Below are 21,026 nucleotides of genomic sequence, written 5' to 3'. Positions count from 1 at the left end.
GGCCAGCCGTTTTCATGGAACTGGAGGCGGGCCAGTCAAAACCATGGTATTGGAGGCGGGGCCACCCAAAACCATGGTTTTGGAGGCGGGGCCAGCCAAAACCATGGTATTGGAGGTGGGGCCAGCCATATCCATGGTATTGGAGGCGCGGCCAGCCGTTTTCATGGAACTGGAGGCGGGGCCAGCCATATCCATGGTATTGGAGGCGGGGCCACCCAAAACCATGGTTTTGGAGGCAGGGCCAGCCAAAACCATGGTATTGGAGGCGGGGCCAGCCATATCCATGGTATTGGAGGTGGGGCCAGCCGTTTTCATGGAACTGGAGGCGGGCCAGCAAAAACCATGGTATTGGAGGCGGGGCCACCCAAAACCATGGTTTTGAAGGCGGGGCCAGCCAAAACCATGGTATTGGAGGCGGGGCCAGCCATATCCATGGTATTGGAGGCGGGGCCAGCCGTTTTCATGGAACTGGAGGCGGGGCCAGCCAAAACCATGGTATTGGAGGCAGGGCCAGCCAAAAGCATGGTATTGGAGGCGGGGCCAGTCAAAACCATGTTATTGGAGGCGGGGCTGCCAAAAACCATTGTATTGGAGGCGGTGCCAGCCGTATCCATGGAACTGGAGGCAGGGTCAGAGAAAACCATGGTTTTGGAGGAGGGGGGCCAGCCAAAACCATGGTATTGGAGGCGGGGAAACCCAAAACCATGGTTTTGTAGATGGGGCCAGCCAAAACCATGGTATAGGAGGCAGGGCCAGCCAAGACCATGGTTTTGGAGACAGGGCCAGCCGTATCCATGGTATTGGAGGCGGGGCCAGCCGTTTCCATGGAACTGGAAGCGGGGCCAGCCGTTTCCATGGAACTGGAGGCGGGCCAGCCAAAACCATGCTATTGGAGGTGGGGCCACCCAAAACCATGGTTTTGGAGGTGGGGCCAGCCAAAACCATGGTTTTTTAGGCGGGGCCAGCCAAAACCATGGTATTGCAGGCGGGGCCAGCCATATCCATGGTATTGGAGGCAGGGCCACCCAAAACCATGGTTTTGGAGGCGGGGCCAGCCAAAACCATGGTATTGGAGGCGGGGCCAGCCATATCCATGGTATTGGAGGTGGGGCCAGCCGTTTTCATGGAACTGGAGGCGGGCCAGCAAAAACCATGGTATTGGAGGCGGGGCCACCCAAAACCATGGTTTTGAAGGCGGGGCCAGCCAAAACCATGGTATTGGAGGCGGGGCCAGCCATATCCATGGTATTGGAGGCGGGGCCAGCCGTTTTCATGGAACTGGAGGCGGGGCCAGCCAAAACCATGGTATTGGAGGCAGGGCCAGCCAAAAGCATGGTATTGGAGGCGGGGGCCAGTCAAAACCATGTTATTGGAGGCGGGGCCAGCCAAAACCATTGTATTGGAGGCGGGGCCAGCCGTATCCATGGAACTGGAGGCAGGGTCAGAGAAAACCATGGTTTTGGAGGAGGGGGCCAGCCAAAACCATGGTATTGGAGGCGGGGAAACCCAAAACCATGGTTTTGTAGACGGGGCCAGCCAAAACCATGTAAATGGAGGCAGGGCCAGCCAAAACTATGGTATTACAGGCGGGGCCAGCCAAAACCATGGTATTGGAGGCGGGGCCAGCGGTATCCATGGTATTGGAAGCGGGAACAGCCGTATCCATGGAACTGGAGGCAGGGCCTGCCAAAACCATGGTTTTGGAGGAGGGGCCAGAAAAAACCATGGTATAGGAGGCGGGGCCAGCCAAAACCATGGTATTGGAGACAGGGCCAGCCGTATCCATGGTATTGGAGGCGGGGCCAGCCCATTCCATGGAACTGGAGGCGGGCCAGCCAAAACCATGGTATTGGAGGCCAGGCCACCCAAAACCATGGTTTTGGAGGCAGGGCCAGCCAAAACCATGGTATTGGAGGCCGAGCCAGCCAAAACCATGGTATTGGAGGCGGGGCCAGCCAAAACCATGCTATTGGAGGCGGGGCCAGCCATATCCATGGTATTGGAGGCGGAGCCAGCCAAAACCATGGTATTGGAGGCAGGGCCAGCCAAAACCATGGTTTTAGAGGAGGGGGCAGCCAAAATCATGGTATAGGAGGGGGGCCAGCCAAAACCATGGTTTTGGAGGCGGGGCCAGCCAAAACCATGGTATTGGAGGCGGGGCCAGCCAAAACCATGGTATTGGAGGCGGGGCCAGCCGTATCCATGGTATTGGAGGCGGGGCCAGTGAAAACCATGGTATTGGAGGTGGGGCCAGCCAAAACCATGGTTTTAGAGGCGGGCCAACCAAAACCATGTAAATGGAGGTGGGGCCCGCCAAAACTATGGTACTGGAGGCGGGGCCAGCCAAAACCATGGTTTTGGAGGCGGGGCCAGCCAAAACCATGGTATTGGAGGCGTGGCCAGCCAAAACCATGGTATTGGAGGCGGGGCCAGCCGTATCCATGATATTGGAGGCGGGGCCCGCCTTTTCCATGGAACTGGAGGCGGGCCAGCCAAAACCATGGTATTGGAGGCGGGGCCACCCAAAACCATGGTTTTGGAGGCGGGGCCAACCAAAATCATGGTATTGGAGGCGGTGCCAGCCAAAACCATGGTATTGGAGGCGGGGCCAGCCGTATCCATGGTATTGGAGGCGGGGCCAGCCGTTTCCATGGAACTGGAGGCGGGGCCAGCCAAAACCATGGTATTGGAGGCAGGGCCAGACAAAACCATGGTATTGGAGGCGGGGCCAGCCAAAACCATGGTATTGGAGGCGGGGCCAGCCAAAACCATGCTATTGGAGGCGGGGCCAGCCATATCCATGGTATTGGAGGCGGAGCCAGCCAAAACCATGGTATTGGAGGCGGGGCCAGCCAAAACCATGGTTTTAGAGGAGGGGGCAGCCAAAACCATGGTATAGGAGGGGGGCCAGCCAAAACCATGGTTTTGGAGGCAGGGCCAGCCAAAACCATGGTATTGGAGGTGGGGCCAGCCAAAACCATGGAATTGGAGGCGGGGCCAGCCGTATCCATGGTATTGGAGGCGGGGCCAGCCAAAACCATGGGATTGGAGGCGGGGCCAGCAAAACCCATGGTTTTAGAGGCGGGCCAGCCAAAACCATGTAAATGGAGGTGGGGCAAGCCAAAACTATGGTATTGGAAGCGGGGCCAGACAAAACCATGGTTTTGGAGGCGGGGCCAGCCAAAACCATGGTATTGGAGGCGGGGCCAGCCAAAACCATGGTATTGGAGGCGGGGCCAGCCAGATCCATGGTTTTAGAGGCGGGCCAGCCAAAACCATGTAAATGGAGGCAGGGCCAGCCAAAACAATGGTATTACAGGCGGGGCCAGCCAAAACCATGGTATTGGAGGCGGGGCCAGCTGTATCCATGGTATTGGAGGAGGGACCAGCCGTATCCATGGAACTGGAGGCAGGGCCAGACAAAACCATGGTTTTGGATGAGGGGCCAGCCAAAACCATGGTATTGGAGGCGGGGAAACCCAAAACCATGGTTTTGTAGACGGGGCCAGCCAAAACCATGGTATAGGAGGCGGGGCCAGCCAAAACCATGGTATTGGAGACAGGGCCAGCCGTATCCATGGTATTGGAGGCGGGGTCAGCCGTTTCCATGGAACTGGAGGCGGGCCAGCCAAAACCATGGTATTCGAGGCGGGGCACCCCAAAACCATGTTATTGGAGACAGGGCCAGCTGTATCCATGGTATTGGAGGCGGGGCCAGCCATATCGATGGTATTGGAGGCGGGGCCAGCCGTTTTCATGGAACTGGAGGCGGGGCCAGCCAAAAGCATGGTATTGGAGGCGGGGCCACCCAAAACCATGGTTTTGGAGGCAGGGCCAGCCAAAACCATGGTATTGGAGGCGGGGCCAGCCATATCCATGGTATTGGAGGTGGGGCCAGCCGTTTTCATGGAACTGGAGGTGGGGCCACCCAAAACCATGGTTTTGGAGGTGGGGCCAGCCAAAACCATGGTTTTTTAGGCGGGGCCAGCCAAAACCATGGTATTGCAGGCGGGGCCAGCCATATCCATGGTATTGGAGGCAGGGCCACCCAAAACCATGGTTTTGGAGGCGGGGCCAGCCAAAACCATGGTATTGGAGGCGGGGCCAGCCATATCCATGGTATTGGAGGTGGGGCCAGCCGTTTTCATGGAACTGGAGGCGGGCCAGCCAAAACCATGGTATTGGAGGCGGGGCCACCCAAAACCATGGTTTTGGAGGCGGGGCCAGCCAAAACCATGGTATTGGAGGTGGGGCCAGCCATATCCATGGTATTGGAGGCGCGGCCAGCCGTTTTCATGGAACTGGAGGCGGGGCCAGCCATATCCATGGTATTGGAGGCAGGGCCACCCAAAACCATGGTTTTGGAGGCGGGGCCAGCCGTTTCCATGGAACTGGAGGCGGGCCAGCCAAAACCATGGTATTGGAGGCGGGACCACCCAAAACCATGGTTTTGGAGGCGGGGCCAGCCAAAACCATGGTTTTGGAGGCGGGGCCAGCAAAAACCATGGTATTGGAGGCGGGGCCACCCAAAACCATGGTATTGGAGGCGGGGCCACCCAAAACCATGTTTTTGGAGGCGGGGCCAGCCAAAACCATGGTATTGGAGGCGGGGCCAGCCATATCCATGGTATTGGAGGCGGGGCCAGCCGTTTTCATGCAACTGGAGGCGGGCCAGCCAAAACCATGGTATTGGAGACGGGGCCAGCCAAAAGCATGGTATTGGAGGCGGGGCCAGTCCAAACCATGTTATTGGAGGCGGGGCCAGCCAAAACCATTGTATTGGAGGCGGGACCAGCCGTATCCATGGAACTGGAGGTAGGGCCAGAGAAAACCATGGTTTTGGAGGAGGGGGCCAGCCAAAACCATGGTATTGGAGGCGGGGAAATCCAAAACCATGGTTTTGTAGACGGGGCCAGCCAAAACCATGGTATAGGAGGCAGGGCCAGCCATATCCATGGTATTGGAGGCAGGGCCACCCAAAACCATGGTTTTGGAGGCGGGGCCAGCCAAAACCATGGTATTGCAGGCGGGGCCAGCCATATCCATGGTATTGGAGGCAGGGCCACCCAAAACCATGGTTTTGGAGGCGGGGCCAGCCAAAACCATGGTATTGGAGGCGGGGCCAGCCATATCCATGGTATTGGAGGTGGGGCCAGCCGTTTTCATGGAACTGGAGGCGGGCCAGCCAAAACCATGGTATTGGAGGCGGGGCCACCCAAAACCATGGTTTTGGAGGCGGGGCCAGCCAAAACCATGGTATTGGAGGTGGGGCCAGCCATATCCATGGTATTGGAGGCGCGGCCAGCCGTTTTCATGGAACTGGAGGCGGGGCCAGCCATATCCATGGTATTGGAGGCGGGGCCACCCAAAACCATGGTTTTGGAGGCAGGGCCAGCCAAAACCATGGTATTGGAGGCGGGGCCAGCCATATCCATGGTATTGGAGGTGGGGCCAGCCGTTTTCATGGAACTGGAGGCGGGCCAGCAAAAACCATGGTATTGGAGGCGGGGCCACCCAAAACCATGGTTTTGAAGGCGGGGCCAGCCAAAACCATGGTATTGGAGGCGGGGCCAGCCATATCCATGGTATTGGAGGCGGGGCCAGCCGTTTTCATGGAACTGGAGGCGGGGCCAGCCAAAACCATGGTATTGGAGGCAGGGCCAGCCAAAAGCATGGTATTGGAGGCGGGGCCAGTCAAAACCATGTTATTGGAGGCGGGGCCAGCCAAAACCATTGTATTGGAGGCGGTGCCAGCCGTATCCATGGAACTGGAGGCAGGGTCAGAGAAAACCATGGTTTTGGAGGAGGGGGCCAGCCAAAACCATGGTATTGGAGGCGGGGAAACCCAAAACCATGGTTTTGTAGATGGGGCCAGCCAAAACCATGGTATAGGAGGCAGGGCCAGCCAAGACCATGGTTTTGGAGACAGGGCCAGCCGTATCCATGGTATTGGAGGCGGGGCCAGCCGTTTCCATGGAACTGGAAGCGGGGCCAGCCGTTTCCATGGAACTGGAGGCGGGCCAGCCAAAACCATGCTATTGGAGGTGGGGCCACCCAAAACCATGGTTTTGGAGGTGGGGCCAGCCAAAACCATGGTTTTTTAGGCGGGGCCAGCCAAAACCATGGTATTGCAGGCGGGGCCAGCCATATCCATGGTATTGGAGGCAGGGCCACCCAAAACCATGGTTTTGGAGGCGGGGCCAGCCAAAACCATGGTATTGGAGGCGGGGCCAGCCATATCCATGGTATTGGAGGTGGGGCCAGCCGTTTTCATGGAACTGGAGGCGGGCCAGCAAAAACCATGGTATTGGAGGCGGGGCCACCCAAAACCATGGTTTTGAAGGCGGGGCCAGCCAAAACCATGGTATTGGAGGCGGGGCCAGCCATATCCATGGTATTGGAGGCGGGGCCAGCCGTTTTCATGGAACTGGAGGCGGGGCCAGCCAAAACCATGGTATTGGAGGCAGGGCCAGCCAAAAGCATGGTATTGGAGGCGGGGCCAGTCAAAACCATGTTATTGGAGGCGGGGCCAGCCAAAACCATTGTATTGGAGGCGGGGCCAGCCGTATCCATGGAACTGGAGGCAGGGTCAGAGAAAACCATGGTTTTGGAGGAGGGGGCCAGCCAAAACCATGGTATTGGAGGCGGGGAAACCCAAAACCATGGTTTTGTAGACGGGGCCAGCCAAAACCATGTAAATGGAGGCAGGGCCAGCCAAAACTATGGTATTACAGGCGGGGCCAGCCAAAACCATGGTATTGGAGGCGGGGCCAGCGGTATCCATGGTATTGGAAGCGGGAACAGCCGTATCCATGGAACTGGAGGCAGGGCCTGCCAAAACCATGGTTTTGGAGGAGGGGCCAGAAAAAACCATGGTATAGGAGGCGGGGCCAGCCAAAACCATGGTATTGGAGACAGGGCCAGCCGTATCCATGGTATTGGAGGCGGGGCCAGCCCATTCCATGGAACTGGAGGCGGGCCAGCCAAAACCATGGTATTGGAGGCCAGGCCACCCAAAACCATGGTTTTGGAGGCAGGGCCAGCCAAAACCATGGTATTGGAGGCCGAGCCAGCCAAAACCATGGTATTGGAGGCGGGGCCAGCCAAAACCATGCTATTGGAGGCGGGGCCAGCCATATCCATGGTATTGGAGGCGGAGCCAGCCAAAACCATGGTATTGGAGGCAGGGCCAGCCAAAACCATGGTTTTAGAGGAGGGGGCAGCCAAAATCATGGTATAGGAGGGGGGCCAGCCAAAACCATGGTTTTGGAGGCGGGGCCAGCCAAAACCATGGTATTGGAGGCGGGGCCAGCCAAAACCATGGTATTGGAGGCGGGGCCAGCCGTATCCATGGTATTGGAGGCGGGGCCAGTGAAAACCATGGTATTGGAGGTGGGGCCAGCCAAAACCATGGTTTTAGAGGCGGGCCAACCAAAACCATGTAAATGGAGGTGGGGCCCGCCAAAACTATGGTACTGGAGGCGGGGCCAGCCAAAACCATGGTTTTGGAGGCGGGGCCAGCCAAAACCATGGTATTGGAGGCGTGGCCAGCCAAAACCATGGTATTGGAGGCGGGGCCAGCCGTATCCATGATATTGGAGGCGGGGCCAGCCTTTTCCATGGAACTGGAGGCGGGCCAGCCAAAACCATGGTATTGGAGGCGGGGCCACCCAAAACCATGGTTTTGGAGGCGGGGCCAACCAAAATCATGGTATTGGAGGCGGTGCCAGCCAAAACCATGGTATTGGAGGCGGGGCCAGCCGTATCCATGGTATTGGAGGCGGGGCCAGCCGTTTCCATGGAACTGGAGGCGGGGCCAGCCAAAACCATGGTATTGGAGGCAGGGCCAGACAAAACCATGGTATTGGAGGCGGGGCCAGCCAAAACCATGGTATTGGAGGCGGGGCCAGCCAAAACCATGCTATTGGAGGCGGGGCCAGCCATATCCATGGTATTGGAGGCGGAGCCAGCCAAAACCATGGTATTGGAGGCGGGGCCAGCCAAAACCATGGTTTTAGAGGAGGGGGCAGCCAAAACCATGGTATAGGAGGGGGGCCAGCCAAAACCATGGTTTTGGAGGCAGGGCCAGCCAAAACCATGGTATTGGAGGTGGGGCCAGCCAAAACCATGGAATTGGAGGCGGGGCCAGCCGTATCCATGGTATTGGAGGCGGGGCCAGCCAAAACCATGGGATTGGAGGCGGGGCCAGCAAAACCCATGGTTTTAGAGGCGGGCCAGCCAAAACCATGTAAATGGAGGTGGGGCAAGCCAAAACTATGGTATTGGAAGCGGGGCCAGACAAAACCATGGTTTTGGAGGCGGGGCCAGCCAAAACCATGGTATTGGAGGCGGGGCCAGCCAAAACCATGGTATTGGAGGCGGGGCCAGCCAGATCCATGGTTTTAGAGGCGGGCCAGCCAAAACCATGTAAATGGAGGCAGGGCCAGCCAAAACAATGGTATTACAGGCGGGGCCAGCCAAAACCATGGTATTGGAGGCGGGGCCAGCTGTATCCATGGTATTGGAGGAGGGACCAGCCGTATCCATGGAACTGGAGGCAGGGCCAGACAAAACCATGGTTTTGGATGAGGGGCCAGCCAAAACCATGGTATTGGAGGCGGGGAAACCCAAAACCATGGTTTTGTAGACGGGGCCAGCCAAAACCATGGTATAGGAGGCGGGGCCAGCCAAAACCATGGTATTGGAGACAGGGCCAGCCGTATCCATGGTATTGGAGGCGGGGTCAGCCGTTTCCATGGAACTGGAGGCGGGCCAGCCAAAACCATGGTATTCGAGGCGGGGCACCCCAAAACCATGTTATTGGAGACAGGGCCAGCTGTATCCATGGTATTGGAGGCGGGGCCAGCCATATCGATGGTATTGGAGGCGGGGCCAGCCGTTTTCATGGAACTGGAGGCGGGGCCAGCCAAAAGCATGGTATTGGAGGCGGGGCCACCCAAAACCATGGTTTTGGAGGCAGGGCCAGCCAAAACCATGGTATTGGAGGCGGGGCCAGCCATATCCATGGTATTGGAGGTGGGGCCAGCCGTTTTCATGGAACTGGAGGTGGGGCCACCCAAAACCATGGTTTTGGAGGTGGGGCCAGCCAAAACCATGGTTTTTTAGGCGGGGCCAGCCAAAACCATGGTATTGCAGGCGGGGCCAGCCATATCCATGGTATTGGAGGCAGGGCCACCCAAAACCATGGTTTTGGAGGCGGGGCCAGCCAAAACCATGGTATTGGAGGCGGGGCCAGCCATATCCATGGTATTGGAGGTGGGGCCAGCCGTTTTCATGGAACTGGAGGCGGGCCAGCCAAAACCATGGTATTGGAGGCGGGGCCACCCAAAACCATGGTTTTGGAGGCGGGGCCAGCCAAAACCATGGTATTGGAGGTGGGGCCAGCCATATCCATGGTATTGGAGGCGCGGCCAGCCGTTTTCATGGAACTGGAGGCGGGGCCAGCCATATCCATGGTATTGGAGGCAGGGCCACCCAAAACCATGGTTTTGGAGGCGGGGCCAGCCGTTTCCATGGAACTGGAGGCGGGCCAGCCAAAACCATGGTATTGGAGGCGGGACCACCCAAAACCATGGTTTTGGAGGCGGGGCCAGCCAAAACCATGGTTTTGGAGGCGGGGCCAGCAAAAACCATGGTATTGGAGGCGGGGCCACCCAAAACCATGGTATTGGAGGCGGGGCCACCCAAAACCATGTTTTTGGAGGCGGGGCCAGCCAAAACCATGGTATTGGAGGCGGGGCCAGCCATATCCATGGTATTGGAGGCGGGGCCAGCCGTTTTCATGCAACTGGAGGCGGGCCAGCCAAAACCATGGTATTGGAGACGGGGCCAGCCAAAAGCATGGTATTGGAGGCGGGGCCAGTCCAAACCATGTTATTGGAGGCGGGGCCAGCCAAAACCATTGTATTGGAGGCGGGACCAGCCGTATCCATGGAACTGGAGGTAGGGCCAGAGAAAACCATGGTTTTGGAGGAGGGGGCCAGCCAAAACCATGGTATTGGAGGCGGGGAAATCCAAAACCATGGTTTTGTAGACGGGGCCAGCCAAAACCATGGTATAGGAGGCAGGGCCAGCCATATCCATGGTATTGGAGGCAGGGCCACCCAAAACCATGGTTTTGGAGGCGGGGCCAGCCAAAACCATGGTATTGCAGGCGGGGCCAGCCATATCCATGGTATTGGAGGCAGGGCCACCCAAAACCATGGTTTTGGAGGCGGGGCCAGCCAAAACCATGGTATTGGAGGCGGGGCCAGCCATATCCATGGTATTGGAGGTGGGGCCAGCCGTTTTCATGGAACTGGAGGCGGGCCAGCCAAAACCATGGTATTGGAGGCGGGGCCACCCAAAACCATGGTTTTGGAGGCGGGGCCAGCCAAAACCATGGTATTGGAGGTGGGGCCAGCCATATCCATGGTATTGGAGGCGCGGCCAGCCGTTTTCATGGAACTGGAGGCGGGGCCAGCCATATCCATGGTATTGGAGGCGGGGCCACCCAAAACCATGGTTTTGGAGGCAGGGCCAGCCAAAACCATGGTATTGGAGGCGGGGCCAGCCATATCCATGGTATTGGAGGTGGGGCCAGCCGTTTTCATGGAACTGGAGGCGGGCCAGCAAAAACCATGGTATTGGAGGCGGGGCCACCCAAAACCATGGTTTTGAAGGCGGGGCCAGCCAAAACCATGGTATTGGAGGCGGGGCCAGCCATATCCATGGTATTGGAGGCGGGGCCAGCCGTTTTCATGGAACTGGAGGCGGGGCCAGCCAAAACCATGGTATTGGAGGCAGGGCCAGCCAAAAGCATGGTATTGGAGGCGGGGCCAGTCAAAACCATGTTATTGGAGGCGGGGCCAGCCAAAACCATTGTATTGGAGGCGGTGCCAGCCGTATCCATGGAACTGGAGGCAGGGTCAGAGAAAACCATGGTTTTGGAGGAGGGGGCCAGCCAAAACCATGGTATTGGAGGCGGGGAAACCCAAAACCATGGTTTTGTAGATGGGGCCAGCCAAAACCATGGTATAGGAGGCAGGGCCAGCCAAGACCATGGTTTTGGAGACAGGGCCAGCCGTATCCATGGTATTGGAGGCGGGGCCAGCCGTTTCCATGGAACTGGAAGCGGGGCCAGCCGTTTCCATGGAACTGGAGGCGGGCCAGCCAAAACCATGCTATTGGAGGTGGGGCCACCCAAAACCATGGTTTTGGAGGTGGGGCCAGCCAAAACCATGGTTTTTTAGGCGGGGCCAGCCAAAACCATGGTATTGCAGGCGGGGCCAGCCATATCCATGGTATTGGAGGCAGGGCCACCCAAAACCATGGTTTTGGAGGCGGGGCCAGCCAAAACCATGGTATTGGAGGCGGGGCCAGCCATATCCATGGTATTGGAGGTGGGGCCAGCCGTTTTCATGGAACTGGAGGCGGGCCAGCAAAAACCATGGTATTGGAGGCGGGGCCACCCAAAACCATGGTTTTGAAGGCGGGGCCAGCCAAAACCATGGTATTGGAGGCGGGGCCAGCCATATCCATGGTATTGGAGGCGGGGCCAGCCGTTTTCATGGAACTGGAGGCGGGGCCAGCCAAAACCATGGTATTGGAGGCAGGGCCAGCCAAAAGCATGGTATTGGAGGCGGGGCCAGTCAAAACCATGTTATTGGAGGCGGGGCCAGCCAAAACCATTGTATTGGAGGCGGGGCCAGCCGTATCCATGGAACTGGAGGCAGGGTCAGAGAAAACCATGGTTTTGGAGGAGGGGGCCAGCCAAAACCATGGTATTGGAGGCGGGGAAACCCAAAACCATGGTTTTGTAGACGGGGCCAGCCAAAACCATGTAAATGGAGGCAGGGCCAGCCAAAACTATGGTATTACAGGCGGGGCCAGCCAAAACCATGGTATTGGAGGCGGGGCCAGCGGTATCCATGGTATTGGAAGCGGGAACAGCCGTATCCATGGAACTGGAGGCAGGGCCTGCCAAAACCATGGTTTTGGAGGAGGGGCCAGAAAAAACCATGGTATAGGAGGCGGGGCCAGCCAAAACCATGGTATTGGAGACAGGGCCAGCCGTATCCATGGTATTGGAGGCGGGGCCAGCCCATTCCATGGAACTGGAGGCGGGCCAGCCAAAACCATGGTATTGGAGGCCAGGCCACCCAAAACCATGGTTTTGGAGGCAGGGCCAGCCAAAACCATGGTATTGGAGGCCGAGCCAGCCAAAACCATGGTATTGGAGGCGGGGCCAGCCAAAACCATGCTATTGGAGGCGGGGCCAGCCATATCCATGGTATTGGAGGCGGAGCCAGCCAAAACCATGGTATTGGAGGCAGGGCCAGCCAAAACCATGGTTTTAGAGGAGGGGGCAGCCAAAATCATGGTATAGGAGGGGGGCCAGCCAAAACCATGGTTTTGGAGGCGGGGCCAGCCAAAACCATGGTATTGGAGGCGGGGCCAGCCAAAACCATGGTATTGGAGGCGGGGCCAGCCGTATCCATGGTATTGGAGGCGGGGCCAGTGAAAACCATGGTATTGGAGGTGGGGCCAGCCAAAACCATGGTTTTAGAGGCGGGCCAACCAAAACCATGTAAATGGAGGTGGGGCCCGCCAAAACTATGGTACTGGAGGCGGGGCCAGCCAAAACCATGGTTTTGGAGGCGGGGCCAGCCAAAACCATGGTATTGGAGGCGTGGCCAGCCAAAACCATGGTATTGGAGGCGGGGCCAGCCGTATCCATGATATTGGAGGCGGGGCCAGCCTTTTCCATGGAACTGGAGGCGGGCCAGCCAAAACCATGGTATTGGAGGCGGGGCCACCCAAAACCATGGTTTTGGAGGCGGGGCCAACCAAAATCATGGTATTGGAGGCGGTGCCAGCCAAAACCATGGTATTGGAGGCGGGGCCAGCCGTATCCATGGTATTGGAGGCGGGGCCAGCCGTTTCCATGGAACTGGAGGCGGGGCCAGCCAAAACCATGGTATTGGAGGCAGGGCCAGACAAAACCATGGTATTGGAGGCGGGGCCAGCCAAAACCATGGTATTGGAGGCGGGGCCAGCCAAAACCATGCTATTGGAGGCGGGGCCAGCCATATCCATGGTATTGGAGGCGGAGCCAGCCAAAACCATGGTATTGGAGGCGGGGCCAGCCAAAACCATGGTTTTAGAGGAGGGGGCAGCCAAAACCATGGTATAGGAGGGGGGCCAGCCAAAACCATGGTTTTGGAGGCAGGGCCAGCCAAAACCATGGTATTGGAGGTGGGGCCAGCCAAAACCATGGAATTGGAGGCGGGGCCAGCCGTATCCATGGTATTGGAGGCGGGGCCAGCCAAAACCATGGGATTGGAGGCGGGGCCAGCAAAACCCATGGTTTTAGAGGCGGGCCAGCCAAAACCATGTAAATGGAGGTGGGGCAAGCCAAAACTATGGTATTGGAAGCGGGGCCAGACAAAACCATGGTTTTGGAGGCGGGGCCAGCCAAAACCATGGTATTGGAGGCGGGGCCAGCCAAAACCATGGTATTGGAGGCGGGGCCAGCCAGATCCATGGTTTTAGAGGCGGGCCAGCCAAAACCATGTAAATGGAGGCAGGGCCAGCCAAAACAATGGTATTACAGGCGGGGCCAGCCAAAACCATGGTATTGGAGGCGGGGCCAGCTGTATCCATGGTATTGGAGGAGGGACCAGCCGTATCCATGGAACTGGAGGCAGGGCCAGACAAAACCATGGTTTTGGATGAGGGGCCAGCCAAAACCATGGTATTGGAGGCGGGGAAACCCAAAACCATGGTTTTGTAGACGGGGCCAGCCAAAACCATGGTATAGGAGGCGGGGCCAGCCAAAACCATGGTATTGGAGACAGGGCCAGCCGTATCCATGGTATTGGAGGCGGGGTCAGCCGTTTCCATGGAACTGGAGGCGGGCCAGCCAAAACCATGGTATTCGAGGCGGGGCACCCCAAAACCATGTTATTGGAGACAGGGCCAGCTGTATCCATGGTATTGGAGGCGGGGCCAGCCATATCGATGGTATTGGAGGCGGGGCCAGCCGTTTTCATGGAACTGGAGGCGGGGCCAGCCAAAAGCATGGTATTGGAGGCGGGGCCACCCAAAACCATGGTTTTGGAGGCAGGGCCAGCCAAAACCATGGTATTGGAGGCGGGGCCAGCCATATCCATGGTATTGGAGGTGGGGCCAGCCGTTTTCATGGAACTGGAGGTGGGGCCACCCAAAACCATGGTTTTGGAGGTGGGGCCAGCCAAAACCATGGTTTTTTAGGCGGGGCCAGCCAAAACCATGGTATTGCAGGCGGGGCCAGCCATATCCATGGTATTGGAGGCAGGGCCACCCAAAACCATGGTTTTGGAGGCGGGGCCAGCCAAAACCATGGTATTGGAGGCGGGGCCAGCCATATCCATGGTATTGGAGGTGGGGCCAGCCGTTTTCATGGAACTGGAGGCGGGCCAGCCAAAACCATGGTATTGGAGGCGGGGCCACCCAAAACCATGGTTTTGGAGGCGGGGCCAGCCAAAACCATGGTATTGGAGGTGGGGCCAGCCATATCCATGGTATTGGAGGCGCGGCCAGCCGTTTTCATGGAACTGGAGGCGGGGCCAGCCATATCCATGGTATTGGAGGCAGGGCCACCCAAAACCATGGTTTTGGAGGCGGGGCCAGCCGTTTCCATGGAACTGGAGGCGGGCCAGCCAAAACCATGGTATTGGAGGCGGGACCACCCAAAACCATGGTTTTGGAGGCAGGGCCAGCCAAAACCATGGTTTTGGAGGCGGGGCCAGCAAAAACCATGGTATTGGAGGCGGGGCCACCCAAAACCATGGTATTGGAGGCGGGGCCACCCAAAACCATGTTTTTGGAGGCGGGGCCAGCCAAAACCATGGTATTGGAGGCGGGGCCAGCCATATCCATGGTATTGGAGGCGGGGCCAGCCGTTTTCATGCAACTGGAGGCGGGCCAGCCAAAACCATGGTATTGGAGACGGGGCCAGCCAAAAGCATGGTATTGGAGGCGGGGCCAGTCCAAACCATGTTATTGGAGGCGGGGCCAGCCAAAACCATTGTATTGGAGGCGGGACCAGCCGTATCCATGGAACTGGAGGTAGGGCCAGAGAAAACCATGGTTTTGGAGGAGGGGGCCAGCCAAAACCATGGTATTGGAGGCGGGGAAATCCAAAACCATGGTTTTGTAGACGGGGCCAGCCAAAACCATGGTATAGGAGGCAGGGCCAGCCAAAACCATGGTATTGGAGACAGGGCCAGCCGTATCCATGGTATTGGAGGCGGGGCCAGCCGTTTCCATGGAACTGGAGGCGGGCCAGCCAACACCATGGTATTGGAGGCAGGGCCACCCAAAACCATGGTTTTGGAGGCGGGGCCACCCAAAACCATGGTTTTGGAGGCGGGGCCAGCCAAAACCATGGTATTGGAGGCGGGGCCAGCCATATCCATGGTATTGGAGGCGGGGCCAGCCGTTTTCATGGAACTGGAGGCGGGCCAGCCAAAACCATGGTATTGGATGCGGGGCCACCCAAAACCATGGTTTTGGAGGCAGGGCCAGCCAAAACCATGGTAATGGAGGCGGGGCCAGCCATATCCATGGTATTGGAGGCAGGGCCAGCCGTTTTCATGGAACTGGAGGCCGGGCCAGCCAAAACCATGGTATTGGAGGCGGGGAAACCCAAAACCATGGTTTTGTAGACGGGGCCAGCCAAAACCATGGTATAGGAGGCAGGGCCAGCCAAAACCATGGTATTGGAGACAGGGCCAGCCGTATCCATGGTATTGGAGGCGGGGCCAGCCGTTTCCATGGAACTGGAGGCGGGCCAGGCAAAACCATGGTATTGGAGGCGGGGCCACCCAAAACCATGGTTTTGGAGGTGGGGCCAGCCAAAACCATGGTATTGGAGGCGGGGCCAGCCATATCCATGGTATTGGAGGCGGGGCCAGCCGTTTTCATGGAACTGGAGGCGGGCCAGCCAAAACCATGGTATTGGAGGCGGGGCCACCCAAAACCATGGTTTTGGAGGCAGGGCCAGCCAAAACCATGGTAATGGAGGCGGGGCCAGCCATATCCATGGTATTGGAGGCAGGGCCAGCCGTTTTCATGGAACTGGAGGCGGGGCCAGCCAAAACCATGGTATTGGAGGCAGGGCCAGCCAAAGCATGGTATTGGAGGCGGGGCCAGTCAAAACCATGTTATTGGAGGCGGGGCCAGCCAAAACCATTGTATTGGAGGCGGGGCCAGCCATATCCATGGTATTGGAGGAGGAGCCAGCCAAAACCATGGTATTGGAGGCGGGGCCAGCCAGAACCATGGTTTTAGAGGCGGGCCAGCCAAAACCATGTAAATGGAGGCAGGGCCAGCCAAAACTATGGTATTACAGGCGGGGCCAGCCAAAACCATGGTATTGGAGGCGGGGCCAGCTGTATCCATGGTATTGGAAGCGGGAACAGCCGTATCCATGGAACTGGAGGCAGGGCCTGCCAAAACCATGGTTTTGGAGGAGGGGCCAGAAAAAACCATGGTATAGGAGGCGGGGCCAGCCAAAACCATGGTATTGGAGACAGGGCCAGCCGTATCCATGGTATTGGAGGCGGGGCCAGCCCTTTCCATGGAACTGGAGGCGGGCCAGCCAAAACCATGGTATTGGAGGCCAGGCCACCCAAAACCATGGTTTTGGAGGCGGGGCCAGCCAAAACCATGGTATTGGAGGCCGAGCCAGCCAAAACCATGGTATTGGAGGCGGGGCCAGCCAAAACCATGCTATTGGAGGCGGGGCCAGCCATATCCATGGTATTGGAGGCAGAGCCAGCCAAAACCATGGTATTGGAGGCGGGGCCAGCCAAAACCATGGTTTTAGAGGAGGGGGCAGCCAAAACCATGGTATAGGAGGGGGGCCAGCCAAAACCATGGTTTTGGAGGCGGGGCCAGCCAAAACCATGGTATTGGAGGCGGGGCCAGCCAAAACCATGGTATTGGAGGCGGGGCCAGCCGTATCCATGGTATTGGAGGCGGGGCCAGCCGTATCCATGGTATTGGAGGCGGGGCCAGTGAAAACCATGGTATTGGAGGTGGGGCCAGCCAAAACCATGGTTTTAGAGGCGGGCCACCCAAAACCATGTAAATGGAGGTGGGGCCAGCCAAAACTATGGTACTGGAGGCGGGGCCAGCCAAAACCATGGTTTTGGAGGCGGGGCCAGCCAAAACCATGGTATTGGAGGCGTGGCCAGCCAAAACCATGGTATTGGAGGCGGGGCCAGCCGTATCCATGGTATTGGAGGCGGGGCCAGCCGTTTCCATGGAACTGGAGGCGGGCCAGCCAAAACCATGGTATTGGAGGCGGGGCCACCCAAAACCATGGTTTTGGAGGCGGGGCCAGCCAAAACCATGGTATTGGAGGCGGGGCCAGCCGTATCCATGGTATTGGAGGCGGGGCCAGCCGTTTCCATGGAACTGGAGGCGGGGCCAGCCAAAACCATGGTATTGGAGGCAGGGCCAGACAAAACCATGGTATTGGGGGCGGGGCCAGCCAAAACCATGGTATTGGAGGCGGGGCCAGCCAAAACCATGGTATTGGAGGCGGGGCCAGCCAAAACCATGCTATTGGAGGCGGGGCCAGCCATATCCATGGTATTGGAGGCAGAGCCAGCCAAAACCATGGTATTGGAGGCGGGGCCAGCCAAAACCATGGTTTTAGAGGAGGGGGCAGCCAAAACCATGGTATAGGAGGGGGGCCAGCCAAAACCATGGTTTTGGAGGCGGGGCCAGCCAAAACCATGGTATTGGAGGCGGGGCCAGCCAAAACCATGGTATTGGAGGCGGGGCCAGCCGTATCCATGGTATTGGAGGCGGGGCCAGTGAAAACCATGGTATTGGAGGTGGGGCCAGCCAAAACCATGGTTTTAGAGGCGGGCCACCCAAAACCATGTAAATGGAGGTGGGGCCAGCCAAAACTATGGTACTGGAGGCGGGGCCAGCCAAAACCATGGTTTTGGAGGCGGGGCCAGCCAAAACCATGGTATTGGAGGCGTGGCCAGCCAAAACCATGGTATTGGAGGCGGGGCCAGCCGTATCCATGGTATTGGAGGCGGGGCCAGCCGTTTCCATGGAACTGGAGGCGGGCCAGCCAAAACCATGGTATTGGAGGCGGGGCCACCCAAAACCATGGTTTTGGAGGCGGGGCCAGCCAAAACCATGGTATTGGAGGCGGGGCCAGCCGTATCCATGGTATTGGAGGCGGGGCCAGCCGTTTCCATGGAACTGGAGGCGGGGCCAGCCAAAACCATGGTATTGGAGGCAGGGCCAGACAAAACCATGGTATTGGAGGCGGGGCCAGCCAAAACCATGGTATTGGAGGCGGGGCCAGCCAAAACCATGGTATTGGAGGCGGGGCCAGCCATATCCATGGTATTGGAGGCGGAGCCAGCCAAAACCATGGTATTGGAGGCGGGGCCAGCCAAAACCATGGTTTTAGAGGAGGGGGCAGCCAAAACCATGGTATAGGAGGGGGGCCAGCCAAAACCATGGTTTTGGAGGCAGGGCCAGCCAAAACCATGGCATTGGAGGCGGGGCCAGCCAAAACCATGGTATTGGAGGCGGGGCCAGCCGTATCCATGGTATTGGAGGCGGGGCCAGCCAAAACCATGGTATTGGAGGCGGGGCCAGCAAAACCCATGGTTTTAGAGGCGGGCCAGCCAAAACCATGTAAATGGAGGTGGGGCAAGCCAAAACTATGGTATTGGAAGAGGGGCCAGACAAAACCATGGTTTTGGAGGCGGGGCCAGCCAAAACCATGGTATTGGAGGCAGGGCTAGCCAAAACCATTGTATTGGAGGCGGGGCCAGCCGTATCCATGGAACTGGAGGCAGGGTCAGAGAAAACCATGGTTTTGGAGGAGGGGGCCAGCCAAAACCATGGTATTGGAGGCGGGGAAACCCAAAACCATGGTTTTGTAGACGGGGCCAGCCAAAACCATGGTATAGGAGGCAGGGCCAGCCAAAACCATGGTTTTGGAGACAGGGCCAGCCGTATCCATGGTATTGGAGGCGGGGCCAGCCATTTCCATGGAACTGGAAGCGGGGCCAGCCGTTTCCATGGAACTGGAGACGGGCCAGCCAAAACCATGGTATTGGAGGTGGGGCCACCCAAAACCATGGTTTTGGAGGTGGGGCCAGCCAAAACCATGGTTTTTTAGGCGGGGCCAGCCAAAACCATGGTATTGCAGGCGGGGCCAGCCATATCCATGGTATTGGAGGCAGGGCCACCCAAAACCATGGTTTTGGAGGCGGGGCCAGCCAAAACCATGGTATTGGAGGCGGGGCCAGCCATATCCATGGTATTGGAGGTGGGGCCAGCCGTTTTCATGGAACTGGAGGCGGGCCAGCCAAAACCATGGTATTGGAGGCGGGGCCACCCAAAACCATGGTTTTGGAGGCGGGGCCAGCCAAAACCATGGTATTGGAGGTGGGGCCAGCCATATCCATGGTATTGGAGGCGCGGCCAGCCGTTTTCATGGAACTGGAGGCGGGGCCAGCCATATCCATGGTATTGGAGGCAGGGCCACCCAAAACCATGGTTTTGGAGGCGGGGCCAGCCGTTTCCATGGAACTGGAGGCGGGCCAGCCAAAACCATGGTATTGGAGGCGGGACCACCCAAAACCATGGTTTTGGAGGCGGGGCCAGCCAAAACCATGGTTTTGGAGGCGGGGCCAGCAAAAACCATGGTATTGGAGGCGGGGCCACCCAAAACCATGGTATTGGAGGCGGGGCCACCCAAAACCATGTTTTTGGAGGCGGGGCCAGCCAAAACCATGGTATTGGAGGCGGGGCCAGCCATATCCATGGTATTGGAGGCGGGGCCAGCCGTTTTCATGGAACTGGAGGCGGGCCAGCCAAAACCATGGTATTGGAGACGGGGCCAGCCAAAAGCATGGTATTGGAGGCGGGGCCAGTCCAAACCATGTTATTGGAGGCGGGGCCAGCCAAAACCATTGTATTGGAGGCGGGACCAGCCGTATCCATGGAACTGGAGGTAGGGCCAGAGAAAACCATGGTTTTGGAGGAGGGGGCCAGCCAAAACCATGGTATTGGAGGCGGGGAAATCCAAAACCATGGTTTTGTAGACGGGGCCAGCCAAAACCATGGTATAGGAGGCAGGGCCAGCCAAAACCATGGTATTGGAGACAGGGCCAGCCGTATCCATGGTATTGGAGGCGGGGCCAGCCGTTTCCATGGAACTGGAGGCGGGCCAGCCAACACCATGGTATTGGAGGCAGGGCCACCCAAAACCATGGTTTTGGAGGCGGGGCCACCCAAAACCATGGTTTTGGAGGCGGGGCCAGCCAAAACCATGGTATTGGAGGCGGGGCCAGCCATATCCATGGTATTGGAGGCGGGGCCAGCCGTTTTCATGGAACTGGAGGCGGGCCAGCCAAAACCATGGTATTGGATGCGGGGCCACCCAAAACCATGGTTTTGGAGGCAGGGCCAGCCAAAACCATGGTAATGGAGGCGGGGCCAGCCATATCCATGGTATTGGAGGCAGGGCCAGCCGTTTTCAGGGAACTGGAGGCCGGGCCAGCCAAAACCATGGTATTGGAGGCGGGGAAACCCAAAACCATGGTTTTGTAGACGGGGCCAGCCAAAACCATGGTATAGGAGGCAGGGCCAGCCAAAACCATGGTATTGGAGACAGGGCCAGCCGTATCCATGGTATTGGAGGCGGGGCCAGCCGTTTCCATGGAACTGGAGGCGGGCCAGGCAAAACCATGGTATTGGAGGCGGGGCCACCCAAAACCATGGTTTTGGAGGTGGGGCCAGCCAAAACCATGGTATTGGAGGCGGGGCCAGCCATATCCATGGTATTGGAGGCGGGGCCAGCCGTTTTCATGGAACTGGAGGCGGGCCAGCCAAAACCATGGTATTGGAGGCGGGGCCACCCAAAACCATGGTTTTGGAGGCAGGGCCAGCCAAAACCATGGTAATGGAGGCGGGGCCAGCCATATCCATGGTAT

The sequence above is a fragment of the Ambystoma mexicanum genome, chromosome 1p (genome assembly GCF_040938575.1).
Source record: "Ambystoma mexicanum isolate Mex_15411 chromosome 1p, UKY_AmexF1_1, whole genome shotgun sequence".
Taxonomy (NCBI): Eukaryota; Metazoa; Chordata; class Amphibia; order Caudata; family Ambystomatidae; genus Ambystoma; species Ambystoma mexicanum.
Note: the sequence above shows the minus strand (reverse complement) of the source record.